We start from the raw sequence: 24,703 nt of genomic DNA, 5'->3' as shown, positions 1-24,703 counted from the left end.
CCCAGGTCTCCAGCCGCTACCAGATCAGGAAACCTCCTCCTCCTCTCTCTCCTACACTGCCAGTCCCTGCCCAGTAAGAAGTGATTCATGCCACAAGAGCAGCCCTTCTGCTGACCTCACCAGCATATGAATCCCGCCCGACCCTCTCAGGCTTGTTTTTGACCTGACTTCTGTTTGGAGAAGACGTGTCCCCCCAACACACCTTTCCAACAGCTTTGGCTACTGCACTGCTTGAAAGTGCAGCCAGAAGACTAGCACATCTGGAAATTAAAAGGCTTTCAATGGCCTTGTTCTGCAAGATACGAAGCAGTTTAGACAAAGCTGACTGTTGCCACATACACAGAGGGGCTCCAGCATTGTGCGGTATCCACTGAAATTGACTGAGGTTGGCCAAGTGCATTAATGTGGCACATCTGATCTTCCTTCTTTCCTCTTGTGTGCATGTATTTTACCTTCTCCCTTCTTCACATATTACTGCTGAAGCATCAATCACCAAACACTTTCAGGACAAAACTCCTGTGAGCTTTCAGATACTGTGTAAGTAAAAGGGTGGTCCACAGAAAACTCTTAAACCATGCTCACCTGCAGCTGGTATCCCTGCACATTCCCAACCCATCCCTGGTGCCCAGGAGCAGGCCAGAGTGCTTGCACACCCATGCACAGGGTATGGGCTTTCTGACATCCTTGGCCACCAGCTAGAAAGCTTTAGTTCAGTAGAGGAAGGTCTCCCGTTGCAGACTTGGATCTGGAGCATGCTGGAGGAGCAAGCTGCTGCCTAGCAACACAAAATGCTCTGCAGGGAGGTCAGAGGATGCCCCCGTCACCCCACGGCAAGAGGTCTCCTATCCACAGAGAAACACCTTCATAAGCATAGGCTCCTTAGCAATTTCTTGGAAAGCCATCCTTCACATCACCAGTTAGAGCTCTTGCTTAAGCACAGACTTGCCAAATCCTGAAGAGCAGTGCCTGTGCCATGGTGAACTGCCAAAAGTCTTCACTGCTCATGTTTGCTGCAAGGGCATCACACCCCACTGGCTCACAGAGCCCCAAATCCCATCCTCTCCCTCTGTCTCCTCTCCTCAGCCACTTTTCTACTGAAAAGCAAGAACTTAACCAACTGTCAAACAGCTTCCTCCCAAGACTCACCTCCTGCCTCAGGTCTGGCACACGCAAAGGTTTTCAGTCACTATGTCCTTCTCAAAGCTGGCCTATTACTACCTCCAGAGGGAATTCCCTTCCCATGCACTACACAGCAGCAGGGCAGGCAGTCATCTGCTCTTGCAAATGAAATATCTGACAGATATCACAGGCCACCAGGCAGCTGCACAGTTCTATCCTGACAGCAAGTGCTTGGGGTGAGTGCCTCCCTGTCATGAAGACACTCACATGCACACGATGCCTGGGCACTCTGAAACAGCCCTTCCCCAACACTCTTCCCCACTCCTGCACAGAGAGCAGCTCACCTCCCCTTGCACCAACCTCTGAAAACACTCTGAAAAGTCTCTAAGCTACGTGCACTCTGATGGCAATATCGTAACAGCCACAAACCCCACGCACGCTCTAAAAATACGGTATTTTTTTAAGTAGTCAGGATAAAAACAAGAGAGTATAAACAAGAAAGTATAAACACTGCAGAAGAGCACAAGAAAGTGCCAGTTCCTGCGAGGATGTTTTTTTCCTCATGGTACAAGTCATAGTTTGGGTGTTTAACCAGCAAGAGCAGAGGTTTCCCCAAGCACAGACACCTTACTGTAACTTTGAGACTCTGCATTTTACACCATAAACTTCAGATTCTGTGAATCTTATTAGAGACAGCAGACCAGGGACAGGCTCTTTAAACCAGCTGCTTAACCAAGCACTTGACAGAGGTTTCATGCCCTTTAGCAGGTTTCCATCGGACTCTCAATATAAATAAGCTTTATTGCCCCCAAAACTAGAGATTTCAGAGTCTCCCATCGTTCAGGACACCACCGCAGTACCTCAGAGCGGCCATACCCCCAAAGAACTGGCACCTTTTCAACAAGCTCAACCAAGCTGCAACATCCTCCCCAAAAAAACCAACTCCGAGTGTATTTTTAATTTAAACCGCTGGCAGCAACACTTCTCCCGGCCACCCCCACGCAGGTTTGCGGCGCTGAGCGGAGCCCCTCGATACTAACCAAGTCCTCCCTTCGTACCAAAGAACACTTCGTGCGCTTCCACAGCCGCAGGGCCCGATCCGGGGCTCCGCGGAACCGCCGCGCCCGCACGGACAGCCCCGGCCGCGAGCCGCCGCTCCTGGCGGAGACCAGCGGGAGAGCTCCCGGAGAGCGAGGGGGTGGCCGCCCGCCCACAGCGGAGAGCCGGAGCTGCGGAAAGGTCCCTTCGGGAGCCCATCGGGAGCGTCTCACAGCAGCGGGATGCCCCGACCTCCCTCCACCCACCCCGGGGCTGAGGAAAAGACACGGCAGCAGTTGCCCCTTAGTCCGCACACCGCGGGGGCGGCATGGAGACGGTGTTCATTACATCCGAACTTTTCTGAATTAGAGGGATGATAAAAAAAAAAAAAAAAAAAAAAAAATAAAAAGCAAGAAAGAAAATAAATTAAGGGCATAAGAGCGGCACGGCAGGTCTTACCTCCTCGGTAGCTCCCCTCTACGTCTCCATGCCGGCACAGCCCCGTCCAAGGCCGGGGTGGGGAGGCCGGCCGGCCCCGCGCGACTGAGGCAGCAGCTGCGGCTGGCGGAGCGGCTGCGGACCTCCCGTCTGCGCGGAGCGCGGCTTCCCGCCGCCGCGGAGGAGGAGGAACGGGCTCTGCCCCAAGTCGAGTTACGGCGGGGCGGACGGGCGACGGAGCCACTGTGAGAGGAGAGGGCGGCGAAACCGCTGTGATAGAAGCGGAGATGGGCGGCGGAGCCACTGTAAGGGGAACGGGGCAGCGGAGATGCTGTGAGCAGAGAGGAGCGAGCGGGACGCCGCTGCCCCCCGCGCCGACGGCTCCGCACGCGGCAGGTGCGCCCGCCCGCCCCGCTCAGCAAGACGCCGCAGCGCCCCCTTGCGGTCTTTCTACGCCGCTGCCCGCCCACCGACCCCCTGGCCCTGCTAGCCCAGGCAGAGCATCGCCGCCGGGCACAGCTGCCGGCCCCGGGGGCTCTCTACCTACCCGTTCCGCTTCCAACCAGTCCTACTCTGCACCGGGGCTTGAGTGACATAATGCCGCCTTTAAAACCAGACGGGGATGGGCTGTGGACATCGGTATGGGACCCGTGGGGCTCCGGCTAGGAAAGGTCCCGAGGAGAATCGGGAAGCGCAGAGAAGGGCTTGTCTTCCTCCAGCTGTTCTATCACCCGGAGACACCCCCGGGAAGGAATTCAGGACAAAGAACGGCAAGTCATAGGCTGGAATTGAAAGAGATTTACTAAAATATAATATTAATTTAAAACCTTATTATTCATACTAATGCTAATAGAAAGCACACCAGTTCTAATCACCAATGGAGATGCACTGGTGGTGAGGTGCACACTCCCAGCAGTGGATGCTGGATGTCAAGCACTTGTGAACACCACAGCTGCCGTGAAAACACAATGAACAGCAGAGTTGGCACTGGGAACAGAATGATGGGCAAGACCTTCCAGGGATGGCAACCATCAGGAGACGGTTGTCAGATTTTTAAGGAGCGTGATATTTATGGTATGGAATACTTCTGCTGGCCAGCTTGGGTCGCTGCCCTGGCTTTCCCTCCTCCTGGCTTTCGCTCCTTCTGGTTTTAGCACTGATGAAGAATTTGATCACTATGGAGACCCCCATACCATGGCTGGTCAGAAGTGTCTTACCAACTTGCTTGTCACCAAACTGAGTGCTGCAGTCTTCTCAGGAATGCAGCCCTCCCAAACAGAAAATTGATTCTATGATTCTGTGCTAGTGAAACCAGGATAGGGATGTAGAAACATAAGGACTTCAAACCAGTCTGGCAAGGCTCAGGTCAGAAAAGGCAGCATTGATGCAGCTCCGAGTTGGTGCCAACATACACCAGCCACACCTGGGGCCGGGGCACCTGATGGGCACAAATACACACCCCTCTTGGAGCACAACTGCAGCTCCAGGGCTCGCTCTCCCATTCCTCTGACAACACTCAAACACTGCTCTGAAAGTAGGCTGCCTCCACAACTTGCTTCAGATCAGTTTCAGTGGAGAGAGGTGCAGCTTGGCCAGGGGTTGCAGCATTTGCACTAAGCCGGGAGAAGCTGCTTTCAAACTCACTGCACATTCTCATGCCAGTATTAGCACAGATTTCACCAGGCTGCCTTGAATTAGACCAGGTTAGGTTTCTATTCCCTAACTCTGCTTCTGCCATGGCACATCCATACTTTCTACAGCATGCTAGCGTTATTTTTAGTTTGCCTGTGCTGGTTTTTGTTCACTTTTAAATATCTCAGAATAGCTCCATGCAGAATATCATCTGCTTCTGCATTTTGCTCAGTCTTAGGAGGACCCTGGTTTGTTGTGATGCAGGCAGAAAAACCACAGGCCATATTTCTGTAAGTTCACATCACACTTATGTAAGCAACATGACTTTACAATGCCATTGCTTAGGCTGGCTTGTACTATGTCACAGGGCATGTGACCCCTGTGAGGCTGCAAACACCAAGCCATGCAGCAGTGAGAAGCTCACAACCTAAACATGCAAGTAGCATCCAGGTAGTCACAGGAAAACATCTTTCTCCAGAGAACCTCACCATAGACATTTGAGTCCCCTCAGCATCCTCCTCTCAAGCCAGGACAGCTGAGGAGAGCCAAATCCTGCTCAGTCACACACACCCACCTCAGCCACGCATCAGTGTCAGCATCTTTGCAATTATTGATGTCAAAGCCAAGAAAAGACTTGGCTCTGCTTTCAGGTCTTTATCACATACGCAGAGCCAACAATTAGAAACATTGCCTTGTTACCCATAAACAAAGCAAATCGGAAGTAGATGTCACACAGGGACAACAAAAGTAGCAGCATTTTTAGTGATTCCTCTGAGTATAACCATCATCTAAGACCTCTTTTGACTTGAGGAGGTGCTGGGGATGAACAGCATAGAGCTGCTTTGTTCAGCAAGGTGAGGCCAAGAACAACCAAACACGACGACTTTTCCTAGCCGTAGGGAGGGCGCAGGCGCACACAAGGTATTCTTGCACACAGTAATGAGCAAAACCTATTGTAGTGCAGGAATACGACAAAACCCCAATAAACTAGCCCATTTTTACCACCTGTATAAATCTTTTCACTAATTAGAGTCGGTATGTTGCCAGGAGACCTTGCTTCTCCCTGTAACGTAGACTTCTTCACCAAGACGCTAATACCTTTGCTGCAATTTATAACCTCTGCTACTTCAGCCACTCTTTCATTTCTCCTGGCATGATTACAGTGTAAAGGTGCTATTTTGTAAATTATTTATCAAGTCACTTACTAAAATCACTTTTTAGCTGAATTAAAAGATTAAAAGCCTAGAAATAAAACACCCCACGGACTTTGAACTATGTGGTTAGGTAAAGCTGTACTTAATGATACCTTGGATTTATTTTGAGCTTTAAATGAATACATAAAGCAGGATCATTAGACATTCTTCAGCATTTCACAATAAGTCAAAAACCTTAATTATTGTGCTACACTATATTAATGCATGCATTATTCATAAAGAAGAGGGGAATATACCACTGACTGAACTTTTTTAGAGCTAATTTAATTTCCCACATTCTGATCTCAACTCAGCCCACTGTGGAAAACAATCCATTGCACAGACAAGAGTAATATGATCTACAGCTGTCAGTCTTTAGGTGGGCTCAGCAGGAATGAAAAGAGGAGTGTGGTGTTAATGGAGTTGAATACAGAGCAGAAGAGATCAGCCTTGAGAGGAACTGTCAGAACAGCCTGCCATGCACTGAGCCTTACACTAATATCTGATATACCATTAAAGAAGTAATGAGACCTATTTTGGCTTTTGTTCCTGTGTGTGAGTTCTTTTAAATACATGTGATAAAATAGGTTAGAAAATCCAGCTAAGACATCCCAGGTGCACTGTGTGTTGCAGGCACACAGAAAGAACAGAGATGCTGATAAAAATGGGAGGAGAGAGAGAAATTATTCACACTATTGTACTTGTCCATTCAAGAAAGGGATGTCCAAAGAGACTGATGAACTTGAGCAAGGTCAAGCAGTAAGCCTGTGGAGAGTCAGGAACTGAATGCATCACCTCCAATCCCCTTTAGTTTTCCAATCCTTGATTTGTTAAATCTTTCCACTCTTTCTGCTAAAGAAATTATTTCATGATGGAGTATTCTAGGGTTTTACTCCAGTGCCAGAAAATTCGGTGAAAAAGACTTTTCCACTGACTTCAGTTAGCTTTGGAAAAGTCCCCAGACACACTTTCTTAATCAATTTTAACTAATCTATGCATTTACTCACCCACATCCCTTACAATTAGATTGTGGCCAAACATCCTCTTCTGAATGCCACCAGCGGAGCTTGTTCTCCCAGCTGCTCATTTCTCACCTGGCAAGGATGGATGGATCTGCCAGCTGAGAGCCTTGCACTCTGTCTTCCTCAGTCAAATAGGGGAGGTTTAGTTTGACTTTAAACAGCGGAAATTAAAGAGTTCCCACCTGAGCAGCTTGCTTGGCAGAGCTGGGGTACAAAGTGAGCAGCCTCCAGCATGAATAGGGTAATTTGAGGGGGCATAAATTGCCCTATTAAACCCTACCACTAACACAGCGAGTTCTGAAGTGGCCATCATCCATGGCTGTGATCAGGAGACCTCCAGTCTTGCCATGAACCACTGCTTCTGAATCTACATGATTCTCACATCTTTCTTGCCAGAACAGGAAGATGACAGGATGAGAGAATTTATAGCTGTGCAAAATCCCATTTATTAACTGTTCTTTTGTATATAGCAGCACAGATTCAGGTCTGACCTTTGGGAAATACAGCCACATGTGGAACTATGTGTGTGTGTGTGCATGTATGCTCCAGCTCAGAAAAGACCATGTGATGACCACCATAAGCAAGAGGAAATAAGGCTGAAAGCTAAGTCCATCTCTCTGAAAACAACAACAACCCTTTCCAAGAATTAATTTCAGCAGACAGTGATGCGAAGCTGGTAGACTACCCCACTGCAGCCAGGCACAAGCATCCAGCCTCCCTAAGACCAGGTTACAGTGACAGACCTGCTCTGCAGCATCACCCACTCCCATGCTGCATCCACCACTTCCAACCACACTGCATCCTGCTACCCAGGGCCCCATGCTCTCCACAGGCTGCTCTGCCAGCAGCACCCACATTGCTGGAGCAGAGAGAGGCGGAAGCGCTGATCCACAAGGATGTGAGATGCTGATGCTGCAACAGCAGAGCACGGAAGGGAGCTCATCACAGAGAGAGTTGGCAGGGCTGCATTTACACGGGACAAAAGCCAAAGAAAAGAGAGCCTGATGTGAAAGGAGTGAGGAGGACATCAGTGGCTGGATAACACCGGATGAAGGATTAGCTACAGGAAGGAAGAAACTGACAAGGAGAAAATCCTGCCTGGCTGGAAGCAACCATGATTCTGATCACCGCTTGTCAGCAGATAAACACAGAGCTGCAGAGTAACATATTTCCAGTTCAGCACTGCAAAGAGGGAGTTTTAATAGGGTGCCAGTTCCCTTCAGTTGGAGGGACTCACACAATAATGTCACTGCTGTTTGCTGAAGTCGCATGCAGACAGTATAAAGCAGCAGTAAATGCCAAGATTTCAAAAATCATTTTGCATCTGACATTCATCTGGGTTATTTCAAGTGAAAGATAAATGTACTATCTTCCAAGCAGTAATCATATTTGATACCAACAACATACACAAGTACTTAAATTTGGAATAGCTTAACTTTCTCACTTTTATGCTTGAAAGCTGAAGATAAAATTATTAAGCATTTTGCATGTAGAGTCTAAGAGGAGTGACTGCTCTGCATAAGTATGTGGATTGGAAAATAAGAATTCTGGTTCCCAAAGACTAACAGCCTTACAGCAGAGGTAACATCTTCATGCAGTAGGCATTATATTTCTGTAAAAGTAAAAAGACACAGCATGCTGACTATTTACCTCTCTCTCTTGAATGGTCAACAGAAGTAAAAGCACTGTTTGGGATTAATTAAAATCAGAAACAAATCCTAATTTTCCCTTCATCCAGGAAATAGCTATGAAGCTTGTTAGGGAAACTGCTCAAATGGAGAGCTTGTTCTCTTGGCCAGAACAGTTTGTGGAGCAGGAATGTAAAATCCACTAACAGATAGTGGAAAGACACTTGCATTTCCCATCAGGAATGGGACAAATGCTGCTTCTGAATTTTTATTTTACTTTCTAATGGGGGAACCAATAATCAGACAGGAAAAGGCAGGGTAGGGGAAAGGAGTAAAAATAATAAGCATATACAAACACACAAAGTCTCCTCCTGGTGATTTCTGTCCTCTGGATGGGACATAGCTACAGAAGCAATTGAGCCAGCAGTTCTGAAACTTGTGGTGAGCATCAACAACATCCTAAAGCAGATCAGCCCCTAATAATAGAAAAGACATCGATCGGCCCCTTGTTTCTCCTGCCTTTACCCCCTTTCAGTTGTGTTCTATCTACCAGCAAAACTGTGGTTGGCAGAGACACGGAGACTAAAGATTAAATGCAAGTTGTGCTTCTAACCTCTTGTGGGGTTTAGAGAAGCTAATCAACGTTGGATTCACTTGTATTCCACAAATCATTTTTGTTTGGCATTATCTAATCATAATTGCAGAAATCCCACTGCATTGCAGAGTTTGGCAAACTCATCTTGGAACAGCTCATTTGGTGCAAACTTAGATTATATTTTAACTTCAATGATGAGAAATTACTGAGGGGATGACAAGCACGGTTAGTTTTAGATGCCACAAGCTGAGGAAAAAGAGGTAAGTTACCTAAAATGATCTCATCATATTTGTAACTTTGTCCTCATAAAATGCAAATTTCTGCAAGTGGATGGTTTGAAAAACCTGGTTTCAAAAGCACAAGAAAATAAAGCCTAGAGATCAACAAATACTGATGGTGCTCTTCTATGGTTTCCTATTACAGATTTATTTTCCCGTCTCCGTTTTTCGATGGCGCTTCAAGAGAAGTGGAAATTAGTACAGCATTTTCTTTACTTCCTTGTGTTTATAGTAAACAAGAGAAGTCTTAAATATATTTGTAAGAATTGTACTATTTTGCATTTCTATGATGTTCAGATTACCACATTTCAGGCCACAGAAGAGAGCAAATCACAACAATAAAGGGAAGGTTACAACAAACGGTCTGAAACTCTGGACTGATATCAAAAAAACCCACAAATTACTTTTCAGGACAGAGGCTACACATACATGGGGTAGCTTATAGCTCATTGAATAGTGGATTTTCCAGGTCAGCTGGCAAGAGAAAAAGAAAAATGCTTCTTCAGACAAAAGTGAAATGGAGTTTCAGGGCAGGGAGAAATGTGGTAAAAATAATAATAATCAACTCTAAGTGTTGTTCACAGATAAAGGGTGGATTAAACTGAGAAGAAGGGTCTCTTTTTCCAGCTGTCCAGCACTATCACTAAAATGTGAAATTCAAGGTTAAATTCTAGAGTCTGATACTTTTGCTTCCCAGAAAGATAATGGGCTTCAACTCAAGAAGAAGCACTGGGCTAGCCTGACACATCCAAAAGCAGAATTCTGCTGTCCCCACTTATGTCTGCACAAGGGTCCTGCCTGGCTTTGCCCACTCACATGCTGCAGTCAGGATGGGGCTGCCAGAGAGCATAGGAAGAGCCAAACATGTTAAATGACCCGTGTTGTGCAGCCACAGCAGCACAGCTCCTGGGTAGGGTAGCTCATGCCAGGTTCCAGGTGGGGAGGGTTGGAGAAGGGAGGTGTAGGAGTCTAGTTTGGCTCCTTTGAGCTCAGGCCTCAGAAGCATGAAAAGGCTCACGTGCCAAGACCCTTTCTCAGGCCCTTGCTTCACCTCGTGGGCAAATACAGGCATAAAGATGCCCTAGCTTTTATGCAAGGTAGTATTTTGTAGAAAAGAGGTTTGTTCATTTTTCTGAGGTCTACATAATGAAATACATTTGGCAAGAAAAAGCTACTCCACACTTACACACCTGCATAACCATCCATTCACCTGGCAGGCTGCTCCAGCACGACCTGTTTGGGTAGTCCTCTCTTTTATCACATCAGTTATTCAAATCTGGTGTTAATAATTCGAGGTCTCTCTAAGCATCAGTGGAATCCTATACTTTGGATGAGATGAGGAAAAAAATAGAACAGTAAAACATATTGGCAGCAGTCAATAAAGCAAAGATATGCTGAAATATTTTTTCCAGCCTTACCTGTTTTAATGCCCAGGAATAAACACTTTTCAGGACATTTTGGGCTCTGTCATCCTCTGTTGTGTATGCATTCTAAAGCACAGTACATCTGTGATGAGAAACATTCATGGAAATAAAGGGATATGATTTAATCTCAGATTCAAAGACTAAACAGTGGCTTTAGATACAGCATTTGGTTGGTTTTTTTCACTATGCCTAAGCCAGTCCTGCCCTCCAAGCTGTCAGTGAGTTCATTTTCTCAAAAGCAATGAGTGTTATCAAAGACACAAAAAAAACCCCAAACAACCAACCAAAACAAGTCAGTGGAACTGGAGCTAACAGCTTCAAAAACACCTTTGATTGCCAATGCTTTTGGCTTGTGACAGCACGGTAATATTCTAAAATTGGCTTGAATTTCTGTAAGAAGCTGTTCAGTGTATTCCAGACTTGAGGGTTTCTTACCTATGTAAAAATGCCAGTACCTGGAAATATCAAGCACAGTAGAGTTATGGCCTGCCTTAAAAGAAACAGAACATGCATGCTGAAACTACTTCTTTCATTTCTATTTTGAGTATTAATATTCCCTGGTAGAAAACAGGTGGAAGACAAGTGCATAGATATGCCTGCTCTGTGCAGGCACACACTGCTTGTGCTCTCCAGCCTCCACCTCCATCAAACCTCCAGTGTGCAGCTGGCATCAAACTGCAAGAAACCAGTGTTTGGAAATCAATGTATTGCACCAGACACCAGAGCAAAGCAGATACGTGAGCTGTCTTGGAATGGGACATCAGAGACAGCCCCAGCTCAGGTAGAAGAACCACAGCATCGACTTAAAGGGCTTCAGAAGAACAAAGAAACATTCTTTGCAGTGTAAACTCTACAGTCCAAAACCTTTTCAGAGATGGACATGTCCCAAGACTCAAGAAAAGGGCAGGTGTTAGGAAAGAGTGAGCTCTTTGCTGAGCCAGGGAACATCATGAAGAGGAGTGAAAGGGGATGTGTGAAATGGTGAGGAGATGGGAACACGATAAAAGCAACTGAAAAGTGAAGAACTGAGTGCAACCTGGTGGAGAAACCCAGGTTGGTATCTCTCATGACTACATAAGGGGAAGTGGAAGCAGATCAGGTATGAAAATGAGCTAAAATCTTGCTTTATGAAAGGATTATGGTGATTGGCATATTTGAAGAGCCCCAGAGAGGTTGTTCATTAAGAGCCCTCAGGTTGCAGGAGCTGCTCAGATACCCCACCCCATGAGCAAACCCATCAACACTTCTCTGGAGGAATGAAGACAGCATTGGTCAAACACCAAACTCTGTAAACACCAAGGAAAATGCAGAGAGTGTGTGTGGGGACTGATGGGAACAGAGACAGGAAAAGGGTGACAAGAAAAGGGTTACAGGAAAGCATCATAATTTTAACAGAGATGCTGTGAGGATGACTCAATTTAAAGACTACTGCAACAATACATTCAAGAGCAAGCCTGACTTGAAAGCTACAGACCATTGACTGAAGTACATTTCAAGTCCAGTTCTCTTCCTAAATCTTTGTGTTAAATCTCTGGACTCAGAAACTTAGCAACTCTGGATTGCCATCAGAACGGCAATGCTTTGCCTATCAGTGGTACCCTGAAGGTTGTTGTAACTTCTCTGTTCCTTGGAGAGGGACTAAGACAGTGTCATGCTGACTTCAGGGATCTGAGGTCACTGAATCATGTCCTGCTTGGAATAATCAGAACCAGGAGAAATAACAGAAATAACACTTTTCACAGTGAAAAGGGAAGAGAATTTTGAAGGACTCCTCAGATTTACAGAAGTGACTTTTCCACTGTTTCTCTGATAGACTTTGCCATTCCTTTCTCTGCCTCATTGTCACCACAAAACTGGCACAACGCAGGCAGCAGAAGTAATCTACTAAAGGTGATGAACACAATATACAACGTTCTCAGAAGTCCTCAGATCAAGGTTTCTTAAAAATAAAAATTGTAGAGCAAGAATGAGTGTTCAAGGGCAGTCAATCAGTTGTGTGAATTATATCCTGCCTTTAAAATACACAGTGGATAACAGTTTTTAAATGGTCTCTGTAAAAGCTACTATGTGTACTATACCTTGACATTAAGTTCACAGTGAAGTACTTACCTTCAGGATTCTCCCCATTTATAGGTCTTTTATTCTGCTTCAAACTAAGCAGAGCAGCTGCTCCAGGATGTAAAAAGAAAGAAAGAAACAAAAAAATTCAAATATATGATTTACTGCCAGAGTCCCAGTGAGCCAGAGGGCATACACCCATTACTGCAGGCAAGCAACAAGCAAGCAAAAGAAAAACGATTCTGAGCAAGAGGGACAGAGGGAACGAGAGAGGGAAGAGTGTGGGCTGGGCAGAGAGTTAGCATGCAATAGCTCATTAATGTGAGTGTCTACAAGGCTGGTCTGACATCAGGGAGGTTGCTACAGGGCTGCAGAGGCATACATATATATATATATACAGACAAAAGAGGCCATTAGCTTCCAAGAACCACTTATTTATCCTTTTCTGTAAAAAGCAATGGGCTTCAAGCTCACAAAACCAGTGGGAAAATGCTCAGCTTGCTTTGTTGGTGGATCCTGGGGACTCAGCCAGGAGGTCAGCAAGTTGTCTTCCCGGGTAAGGCTCTTCCCTACAGGCTCTTCACCCAGACACCAAGAGCAGGCTACTAAATTACAACAGCCAGGATGCTTTACACAGCACTTGATGCTGCACAAACTGGGAAAGAAAGATTGAATATCTTCCAGAGGCAGCAGAATTCTTAAGGGATATTCATCCAGCTTGGTGACCTTGCTGCAACAGTATAACCTCAAAAACCAGCACTAGTTTCTTCTAGTTCCAAAGACTTTCCTTGTGATTGCCTCATGACTTAGATAAGAGATCAATTTTCACTGACCCATTCCTTAAAATTCTCCACTTACCTGCCCTTCTGCACACTCAGAGCTAAGGCTGTTCCCTTTCTCCTCCTCCCATTAGTGGGTAGGCTGAAACGTTTGCTTTGCCTGTCAGATTATGATCTCTGATTTCTTCTTAGGAAGATCACTCTGGGCAGATTCTTCAGTTCCTGTCTGAATCCGACAGCTGATCACTAGCCTGTTTTGAGCATGCTGCCACTGCAGAGCTGGGCCATTTCAGAATAAAATTGTCTCTGGGAACCACAGAGATCCCTTAGCAAATAGCAGTACCTTTAGACAGTAACTATTCAGATTAGGGGCTGCACCTTGATTATTTACAAAAGTAAAGATTTGAGCTATTAAGTCAGCAGTGAACAAAGTAGGAAAAAAGAAATGTGACTACAGAAAAGCATGCAGGAATATCAATGCAACTGTGAGCCCAGCTCAGGCAGAGGAGCACCATTTCACACCCTCCAGGGACAAACCACAGCTTCGCAGTGTCCTATGGATGTGCATTCACCCTCCAGTGCATCCAGCCTGCGGCACACCCAAAGGACCATGGGAACCTCTTGAGTTACTCCTCTAGTCTCTTCCAGTGCAGCTTGTTCACCCTCTGCTCACTGTCCACCCCAAATTGAGATGCCTACAAACACTGCTGTGTCCCTGCTCTGGAGAGGTCTCCTGCAACATTGACAGTTCAGCCTTGTGAGGGAAAGCACGTTCATCTCCTTAGCATGTCATCTCATGTTTTTCAGTAGAAAATTAACATTGCACATATCTAATTAATGGAAAACAGGGATAAACAAGCAGATTGCTTACTTCAATTATGTGCACAGTGCCTGCAGGGTTGCCATTTAAAAATCACAAAGAAAACAGTCAAAATGGGTAAAAAGATGCAGACAGCAGTATACAATCTGTAGCTTACCTTGATGATGACTAAAACACCTCTGCCAAGAGTGAAAAGAGGGAGGTTATTCTTGGCAAATGAGTATAATCCAAAATTTTTCAGTCATCTGTAAATAACATTTACCTGGAGCAGCTTTACATAATTAAATTACTTCCTTATGAGTATTGCACAGACCCATCTGCACAGAGAAGGAATAACTTGCTCAAAATGAAGACATAGAAGGAAAGCAAGCAGAATCTCTCCATTAATTTACTTAAATTCCCCCAGAGGCAATTACTCCAGGATCCCCCAAATTCCATGAAGTCAAGCATCTGCTTTCCTTGCAGCTTAACTTACCAAAGAAGCATTACCTAGACAAACAACCCTCTCTCTAAGCAGCTTAACAAGTTTGTGTAAATGTTTGAGCTGCTGTAAAGAGGCAAGAAAGTAATTCCTTATCCTATTTGGAAAGGTAAACAGTTTTCTTGTTATTTTGAGTCCTTCCTTCAACTATTTGCACTACCAGATGGATAAGATGAATACTCCATGGGAAGGCTATTTTGGGTGACATGACTCACGTGTAGCAAAAGGTTCAAAACTGGGAGCGAAGAGTGATTTCCAATTCACTGATTTTAGCAGTCAGATGCAAAGTCAAGAACTCTGAATGATTTTCTTTGTATTTAGTAAGAATGTTAGTGACACTGATGATCAAAAATCATTGTTTGGCTGCATTTGAAAATTAAAATGTCCAACAATTCCAGCACATTGAATTCACCTGCTACTCCTCTCTGTAAACTAGCTGACTGGGGAAAAAAAACACCCCACTAGAGTTATTTCTGACACCTTCTGCATTCAAGAGATGTCTGTGTTCAGTACTAAGCAGAATGGGTTGAGACATGCGGCATTTCACCCTTCTCCTCTTCAGCTGGTTCTTGTTTTATTAAGAATATTGCTCCCTTACAAAGGAAAAAAAAAAGAGGTATGGAAATATAGTAACTTTCTGTTCAAAGGTCTCTATGGGACAGGAGCTTCACTGATGAAAATTTAGCTGTACAGTAGCAGAAAAAGGATAATCGCTTCTTGTGAACTACTGGCTATGCTCCTGGCAAATCAGATCCGCCACATACAAGAAGCCAGCTGTCAATTCTGCTTCTCAGTGCAATGAGGAATTGCCTACCAACAATATTAGACATGAAAGGTGCCACTAAAGATGGCCAGATTCAGAGCTCGGTAGCACAGGAGGGCTTTGAATCAAACTGTCATCCAGATTTGCCAACAGAGGCAGTTTGAAGCAGCATGTTCACACTGTCCCACACAGGACATAGTAAATGCAGATATGACAGAGCTATCTGAGCTACAGAGCTTCTGAACATGCACAGAGATCATCTGTCCAGGATATCTCATGCCCAAACCTACTGCCAAAATGAAGCAACAGGTTTTGGTCTGCCTAAATGACCACAGCTTGTAAGCCTGGCTATTTCTTTGGTAACTACTGAGTGGAGTTAGTTCTAACGTACAGATCAGAATCTAGTCCTGGGTTTGTAAAAGTCAATGCAAACTGCACCAAGTAGCTCGACCTACTTTTCTCTGCCTATCTGGAATTCATCCCTACTCTGCCAGTTTGTACTAAATGTATCCAATTCTCCCAGGCTCCGGAGTCGCAGGTACGACTCAGAGCCACAAGATAACTAAATCATATGCGTGACTGAAATACCCCAGATAATCTGAAGCATGCAAAAGAGCTGTAATCAATTTTAGAACAAAGTCAAATGTGCAGTCATTTATCCTACTTCCACTAATATCTAAAGATAAATAAGGTCATGCATTAAATATTTCCATCACTTTTGTTCCAGCGGTGAGAATCTTCTAGCAAGTACCAGAAAGTAAAAATAAACATCAATGAAGTGCAGCAACAATCATAGAAATGAACAAAAAAAACCCCACCTGGTACAGTATGTATGCATTCAGCACAGAGTTTTCCACTTGGCCTCCCTTTCCAACAGGTGAAGGGGTGAGTTTTGGCAACTCCATCAAATGAGCAGAACTAGAGGGACAGCAGGTTCTTCCCCCACCCCCCCCGGCCCCCTCCCGAATCAGAATTTCATCACCTGCATCCCAAATACAGAGTCAAATACACTTTCCATTAGATAGGCACAATCTTCTCTGATAAAAAATGGTCAGACACTTGCTGTATCAGAACAAAACAGGGAGCTTGCTTTCTCAAGCTAGATGATTCCAAGGAAAGAATCCAAAACAAATGCAAACTTAGTATTGCTGAGGCTGCACAGTCATTTCAGAGCACATGGTTTACCAAGCCTCATGAACCTTTACCCTGCTTTGCACCTCTTAGTAGACATAAGGAAAAGACATACAGTTTTGAAAGCTAAATGTTGTTCTTGGCATACTCTTCACTTTAACTTTTATAAGATTTTTGAAGGAAGTTGCCTGCTTCTGCTTTTGAAACAGCCTCCTCTGATTCTAGCTAGAGCATGGTGTTAAATTGTTTTTAAATGAACCGAATATATCTGATGAGTGTGGCACGTAAAATCCTCACCTGTTTTGTATCTGAGTGTATCCCCTAACAACACAGGACCTTGTGGAATTGAGATCTGCTGGTAAAGTTTTGCACAGAATAAAAAGCATTCATTTCTCTATTTCAAGACTGTCACCTTTGAGTTTCATTGGCCATCCCTTTCATATCCTGCAGACACAGAGTGAGGAATAGCCTTGCTGCCCTCTCTGTGCCATTCATTATTGTACATCCTTCTGGCAGTCTTGTTTATTGGCCCACTCTTAAAATTAAGTGGAGTTTATCATGCCTAATATTGTGTCAAATTAAAGTCCCCCTTTGTAATTATTTCAGCTGCCCTTTGGCCCCCTTTCAGTTCTAGCCTTACTTGAAAGGAGAGGATGATTTTGCATCCACTTCTACAGCTACAAAAGAGCAGTAATAAGAAGGTCTAAAACAGAAATACAGTAAGCAAGGAGGCTCCCAAGTTATTAATATTTATTTCATGCTGATATCTAAAGGCATCAGCTGAGCCAGAGTCATATTGTGATAAGCTACACAGCCATGTAGTACATGACAGTCCTTGCCCAAAGGACTGCACCATGAGGGATGTAGGGATCTCAGTGAGGGAGAATTCATATTGCACATTTACTTGTCTGATGTAAACTCACTGCCTTTCAACTTCTCAGCAGATGCAGCCTGACTCAGTGAGAGCATGGGGTGTGTTTGATAATAAGAGCACTTACATTTCACCCCCCACATAGGGATCTGGTCCTTGCTGTCACAGCTCCCCATGAAGCCTTTACATTGAAGCTACAAACAAACCCTTCATAGCATCTAAATCTGCATATTGTAAAAACACAGAGCTAGGCCATCACAAACCAAAGAACTACAGTGCTGGCAGTAGTGAGAGGCAGAAAGGCTTAGAGTTCATGGAGGAACCTGCCTGCTGAGCAGCTGTGGAGAAAACAAGCACTGACCCCATACTCACATGCAGCAGTCACTTTAAAGTATGAAGCATTTCAGTGACCAAAATTGCTCTGATCCAGGCCTTGGGGAGAATGTCTTTGGTAGTAAATGGTCTGTTTCTAGAAAATGCAAGTGCCAGTATTAGTAATGCCATCAATGAGAGAACATTTCAGAAACATCAAGTAAATAAATAGAAAGTCTAAATCTCATTTGGAAAGTAACAATCAAAGCACCTAAGTGACTTGGACACAACAATCCACTCCTTACAACCTCTGCTGCTTTCTGCTAAACCAGCTGTGTAGGAGTGCCAGGACAAGCCATTGCAGTACCTGAGCTCATCCCCTTCTTCCATTTGGCAAACAATTCCTGCTCTGCTCCCAGCTGCCATCTCCTCCTGAATGAGCCCTTTGCCCTGTGACTCCTCCTCATTTCCTTGCTCTAAGCCGGAGAGTTTGCAAGAGCTCCTGGAAGTGGACAGGCATATTTGTTTGCCCACATTTCTCTGCTGGGAAGAATTTGCTGTGACATGGTTCTGAGACTACAGGAAAAGGCAGGATGTTTTCTATACAGGCATAAAGGTAGCTCCACAACAGCTGTGTGCGACGCGTATGTGGACATTTTAGCAAGAGAAACAGAACAAAGAGAGAAGGAACATTTGGAAGCAGACAAACAGCTTCACCAATGAACAAGTACCAGTCTCATGAGCACTATCACCCCTCAAGTACAGTTTGGAGAACATAAAACCAGCCAGAGTATAAGAGCAAAAGCAGTGATCAAGGAGCTCCTTGAGGCATGACAGGACAGTAGGCAGCCCTTGATTGTTTTTCTTTAATTAAGTGCATATTAGAACTAGTCACTTATTCAAGATGCAGGCAAGAACTTTTTTACCAGTTTCCACATGCTCAGATCTTACATCCAATTTCCTTTAATGATTAAGGAAAAGGTTTTACCACCCTTGCTAGATATGTCAGCTGCCCACAATGATTGCGATGGTGACAATGACCAGGCAATTCAAGAATTCTTCTCTCCTTCCTCTGCCCATCCCTTTCTAAATATCCTTCTGATTTTGGGTAGGATCAGTCTCCTTCACCTGCCTGTATTATACCACAGGCCTATTTTCACATGTGAAAGAGCAGCTGGGCTCCTAATACAGAACTAGAAATGGAACACAGGTGACTGCAAAGCTGCAGGTCATAATTCCTGCAGTGTTTCAGCATGAGCAGAGCTTAATATAGTTTTAATACAATTACCCAATTATCAATGTGTCTGGTTCTCGGCCTCGCACTTCGCGTTTCCCGTGACACAGGCAAATCGCCCAGACACATCATCAAAAGCAGCAGCAGGGGGTATAGTGATCAGACATGCTGAAATGGATCATAAACTTTAAAAATCCCAACTTGTTGTAGTCTTTGGGAGAGAGAAAGGATAAACTGCTGTATAGAAGCCATGCTTGAGCCATGAATAAGCCATGGCACTGCAGTTCTTTCTGGTCTAGAACAAATGCATTAAACATTTATTACACCAAATGTTAGTTTAAAACAATCATTAAAATCAGCTTTCTCTCTGTCCACTGGAGATCAGTTATTAATTTAAAGCTGATGAAGCTTCCCTAATTTCAACATCATTATTTCTATGCACACATAGCAGGAGCCATTATATTTCAGATTCGTATAGTAACATTGCTTAACTTATTTCTCACACTGTCTATCTCCTGTTGCAAACCTTCATCCTTTACCCTGATCATGAACATTTAATTTAAAAATTAGTTTCTTAATGACCATTTTCTGAAAATACATGGACAGCATGCACAAGGGGGAAAAGTCAGCTTAGAGTATTACACACAGATTGATTATTTCTGAGCTGAATCATTTCTGCTCTTTTCTGTCTCCTCACATTTTGCTTAACTAGTCATTCATCATTGTTTTTTGGTACTTCATTCTTTGCCAAGCTATTTACTTCCCTTCCTACCTGAAGGCAAGGATGTCAGCCCATGTTTTCTCACACCTGTGTTATCTCCTAACAGAGCTGGAGGCTGGACTAGCTCTTGTTGGTGCCCAGTGGTACCATCAATAGCTGAGTCTAGAGGGTGAGACCAGATGGCTGTTGGTCCCACACTGCCTCACCAGCATGGACCTGAAGCAGTAAGCAGCCCTGGTGCTGGCTGGGCTTTTCAGAAGACAAGCATAGGATGGGCAGCACTGACTGCAGGACAGCAGGGATGATGTCTTAGTTAATAATGACTGCTGAAAAGGGCAATTGAATCATTACCTTTTAAAATACATTAATTTACAGTAATTAACATATAGATCTTATCAGATTAGGACTAGAAAATTGCTGCCATCTACTGCTGGAAAGAAATAGGTGAATACTGAAAGACTCTTCCAAAAGCAAGCTGCAAGCTACAAGCTACAATTACCTTGAGGAAGTTTATCTCAAGTGCAAGCCTAGCTTGCAAGTATGAGTGGGGAGGGTGGTTGCCACACACAAGTGAGGAGGATGTTACGCTGAAGCTTGGAGGTCAGGATACCAGGCTGGGCAGACAGTCAGAGTGCTCTTCTTGCGCTGTAAGCAAACACTTCTCATTAACAGAGGAAGAGAAATAGTAAGGTTAGCAGGCCTCTTTCACACTACACTGTGCAGAGCTGTATTTTAGAAACATCCCCTGGTGCCTAAACAACTCCCACTTGTGACACACAGACACTTCCCATCACAGGAAAATAGCTTAAATCTCAGAGAAATCTTTTACTTTGGATTCTCCCTTTGCTTAACTTTTAAGAGGCATTTTTCTCTCTCCTCCAAGTTCAGCTTTACTCCTTTATAACAGCTCAACTGAGTTAGAGGGCATGAGGCAGTCTCCCACATGTCACTGATGGTAAAGACCTTGTGTTGTCAAGGATTCACACATAAACTTTATACTGGTCTACAGGCAGGGGTTCCTCCTGAGAAATGCAGAGAGAGAAGACTAACAATGAGAGGACTTAAGAGTCTGGACTAAGTATATTCACTCAAAGTTTTGAGGGTGAAATGAGAGTCCACAAACTGAAATTCCCATGTCCTGTTATAAATTGCTGTGCCTATCAAGTGTCCTTGTGCTTCCTCTTAGCTATGGTCAGTCTCAAACTCACACTGATGTTCTACACTAACAGCTTATTTTCCCTCCAAAGCATTTAACTCAACAGACTTAGTCCCTGCAGGACCAGCACCTCTGGAGATTTTATTTCCTTGTATGAAAGCTGGATAACTCCATCAACCTCCTTCATTCTCCCTGGCATGCTGCTTCTTTAAAAGCTAATTTTCCCACTTCATTTTAAAGCATATCATTGTCTTCACTGCATATGCCCAGCAGTCTCAGGAATCCTGCCTGCTTTGGTCAGTCAAATACTCTCTGCCTAGTTCCATGTACTTCACCCTTGCTTGTGCTTTTGCTCAAAGATCACCATTTCAGCACTTCCTCCCCCTCTCTGAACCAACTAACAAAAAAATTGCATGAGAGGACAGGGAAATACCTTTGCTACATTATGAGATCCATACATCAGGTCCAGTTCCTTCAAATGGGTCATTGTTAGGTCTGCTTTTCCAGAAAATTGCTCATCCATCTAGTGTGTTACTTTTGCCTCAGGTGAGCTCCACTAGCTCTAACATTTGCCCAATTTCCTTACAATATTCTTTCTCCATGGTGAAGAGAGCAAGCAGAATGTTTTAACTTTCCTCTGGGGCAACCACTGCTTTTGCAGAGCACCAGGGCACATGGCTGCAGCTGAGCACCTTTGGCAGCAGTTTTCACAAAGTCTTTGTCCTACAGGGGAAAAAAAATGTCAAATCTGCTCAGTCCAGCTCTGCACCAATCTCCCCAGAGCAGCTGTGGCTGTTCAGCTCTCTTGTGACGGCACAGATGCCACCACCCATCTGCATGCATGACTCCGCTGGTAGTTCACAAGGAGAGACAGACTGACAGAAAGAAATGAGACCAAATTAGACCTGTCTGAACTACAAGTCATTTTTCATTTCCTCTTAATTCTCAGAACCATTTTACTCTGTCTTGGACACAAAGCAGTTGAGAACATCAGTTAGACCTCAGCCTAGACCTCAGAGCAGCAATAATTAAGAGGGTAAAACCTAATAATTTTCTGGAGTAGCTCTCTCTTTGTCCTGTACACACACTGTGTGCAGCATGTTGATTCATGTCAGCAATTAAAGCCTGCTCTTTTATCTCTAACACTTTTATTATATAGCTGATACCTGAAAGTACCTGAAATGCCCAAAACAGTCTCCCCATTCCCCACCACCAGTGGGTTGGAAAAGAAGAATCAAACCAAAACCACGACCTAAATCAAATCCCACCTTTGTAAATATATTTCTACACATTTTGACAAAACCAGGCTCAGAAACAAATGTCAGAGGCAGCAGCCACCATGCACAGTTACCAACATACTTTCCTCCTGGAAACTGGGATTGCTCAGCCTGGAGAAGAGGAGACTCAGGGATGACCTTATCACTCTCTACAACTACCTGAAGGGAGGTTGTAGACAGGCAGATGATGGTCTCTTCTCCCAGGCACCCAGTACCAGAACAAGAGGACACAGTCTCAGGCTGCACCAGGGGAAGTTCAGGTTGGATGTTAGGAAGAAGTTCTATACAGAAAGAGTGATTGCCCATTGGAATGGGCTGCCCAAGGAGGTGGTGGAGTCGCCGTCATTGGAGGTGTTCAGGAGGAGACTTGATGGGGTGCTTGCTGCCATGGGTTAGTTGTTTAGGTGGGTTGGATTGGTTGATGGGTTGGACGTGATGATCTTGAAGGTCTCTTCCAACCTGGTTTGGTCTGGTCTGGTCTGGTCTATTCTATTCTATTCTACTCTGTGATGCATAATACAAAACCCCTAAGTTAGATGCAGTTCATGGTTATAGAGAGAGACAGTTAATTGTCCCCCACCCAAAAACACAGGGACAAAACAGAATAAACAGACATCTGCCATCTACAATTTCCTCGTGACACTTCCAAGCATGAGGCTTTAGGGCTGGGTTTCTAGCACCATGCAACTGCATCTGGGGACAGAAAATAGGAAGGTTTGGCTTTCCGTCTTCCAGCACCACAGGCACTCCAGAAGGTGATGTTTCCCTCCAGTAACTTACCTGGGATGATTCAACAAAAGACAGCTGTTTCCAGGATAAAGTCCATCCAGCCAAGCCAGCTGAAAGTACTGCTAGTGTCAGCTAAACCACGGTTTTAGCAGCAAATCTTTCCACTCAGGTAGTAAATCTTCCACTTCACTTGTGAACTTGTACTTGCAGCATTAAACTGGTCAGCTGAGCAATCCCTGCTGTGCAGCTAATCAGCAGATGAACAGGTGAGAATTTGTCCCTGTAAATACAGACTGAATGAAGCACGTGTGTAACAGTTTTTCTGACCCAGGATTCTGATGCATTTAAAGGGGGGAAATAGCATTTTTTATATGTATTTTTCTGACAGAAGCAGGTGCCTGAATAATGTTTTCCCAGTAGGAGGAAACCTTTGAAAGCTTTTTTCCCTTGTTGGAAAACAGTCAACACTCTTTCAGTAACACAGAAATCAGCCTCCCAGAAACATTTATGCCAGGTTATCCTACAAGGACCATTTCAGCTCTATTATCCAGAGAAGAACATCCATACAATACTTGCCTGCCAGGAAAAAAAGTCTCTACTGCATTTTCCCAAAAGAAACATTTTTATAACCTTTTGCTGCCAGGGAACTAATAATTATCCACATAGGAGCATTCCAGTAGAGGTCTCTTGACAATGTTTTATTTGTCATGGAAGGAGAAAAAAAATGTGATGAATGAAGTGCTGGTAGAGTTCTTCTGCTAACAGAGTTGCAAGAGGGGGAAAAAAAAAAGCAAAAATAAATTAAACCAAAACAAACCAGAAACACCAACATGTCACAGTACAAACTGAGCACCTGAAAGCACAAAAGAAACAAACAGCCACAGGACACCAGAGATACCTCCAGGGACTTAGCAGGGATGCGTGCAGCTGCAGTCCTGAGATGAGCACCTCACCTCACAAACTGTGACCCACTCTTAAAACACGTGGCTGGCATTGCCTCGAGTTTAACAATGCTGTGGCTCCTTCACCAGCCAGGATTCTTGTGGGAGTGTGTGAAAGCTGAAGGAGAGGTAAAACAAGAGACTGCAACGTTATTTTCCAAGCTCTAGTGTGGCATTCTTCCCGCAGATCTCCCTTTCAAGTGATCTTAAGAAGCTGTCATGGTGCCAGAAAATATATACAAAACACAGTTTAACATACTCATTAGTCTGAAAACAGAGGAATGTCACAACTAATCACAAGGCTACCACTGTGGTGAGATGAAAGCAAACACCGATCTTTCTTCAAATGTTTGTGGGGTTTTTGTTTGTTTCCCTGTTTATTTATTGTCATATGAGTCTCACTATGTCCCACAGCTCTTCTATAAAAAGACACTGTTACAGTGTTAGAGGTTCCTTTTGGTTGAACATCACTCTTCATTTGTTCTCCTTCCCCACAGGTGTCTGTTTCTCCTGGCCTTCATCAGCTCTGTTAGATGGGTTTGTTGGTCAGGGGCTGGGTGGATCGGAGAATAATTTGTAACACTCTGATGTCCTCAGGAGCTTCACACGCAATTATTAAAACCAACTGCTTTCAAGCCCCTGGCTAGAGAAGCCACCAGGGAACTTCTCTGCATGTACAGATAGGTACTAGATATTGTCTCCCTGTCTGCGCAATGTTCTGTCTTGTCTGTGCTTTCATTCTCAGTGCGCAGAGAGATAACTCACTAACTTTTGTTCCTCTAATGAAAGTGATCAATATCCCTCCGGTTCCAATGCTAGGGAGCAAAGCATGACACGTACTTCCGTGCTACTGCCACAACAGCCAGGGAAGCAAGCAAGGCCATGTCAGGCTTACACCTCATGATTTATTCAAAGAATCACCAAGGTTTGAAGAGACCTCAGAGATCATCAAATCCAACCTATCACCACAAACCTCATGACTAAACCATGGCACTATTCAAGGCCATGGATAACCTAGAGATATGCTTTTGCTAATCTTGACACTCAGCTCCTCTCAGAAGCT

At 44.4% G+C, this 24,703-nt stretch overlaps 1 protein-coding gene across 4 annotated transcripts in view; it reads right to left on the bottom strand.

Annotated features, from left to right (window-relative positions):
* The window catches only part of IL1RAPL2 (interleukin 1 receptor accessory protein like 2), a 399,620-nt gene extending 385,499 nt beyond the window's left edge, over window positions 1-14,121 (bottom strand). Inside the window, exons 1-4 of one of the 4 annotated variants that reach the window (XM_068152163.1) lie at window positions 13,284-14,121; window positions 12,477-12,533; window positions 10,362-10,449; window positions 10,134-10,267 (exon numbers count right to left, since the gene is read on the bottom strand). The gene's annotated coding sequence lies outside the window, so the exon portion shown is untranslated. Of the gene's footprint in view, window positions 1-2,616; window positions 2,909-10,133; window positions 10,268-10,361; window positions 10,450-12,476; window positions 12,612-13,283 lie in introns of those variants that run through there. The other 3 variants (XM_068152165.1, XM_068152164.1, XM_068152166.1) reach the window with 3 other exon arrangements.
* Between the last annotated feature and the right edge of the window lie 10,582 nt (window positions 14,122-24,703).

The sequence above is a fragment of the Melanerpes formicivorus genome, unplaced genomic scaffold, assembly GCF_026170545.1.
Source record: "Melanerpes formicivorus ecotype bairdi unplaced genomic scaffold, bMelFor1.0.p_v2 SCAF_22, whole genome shotgun sequence".
Classification (NCBI taxonomy): Eukaryota; Metazoa; Chordata; class Aves; order Piciformes; family Picidae; genus Melanerpes; species Melanerpes formicivorus.
The sequence above is the reverse complement of the archived record's forward strand: the minus strand, read 5'-3'. Positions and strand labels throughout refer to the sequence as shown.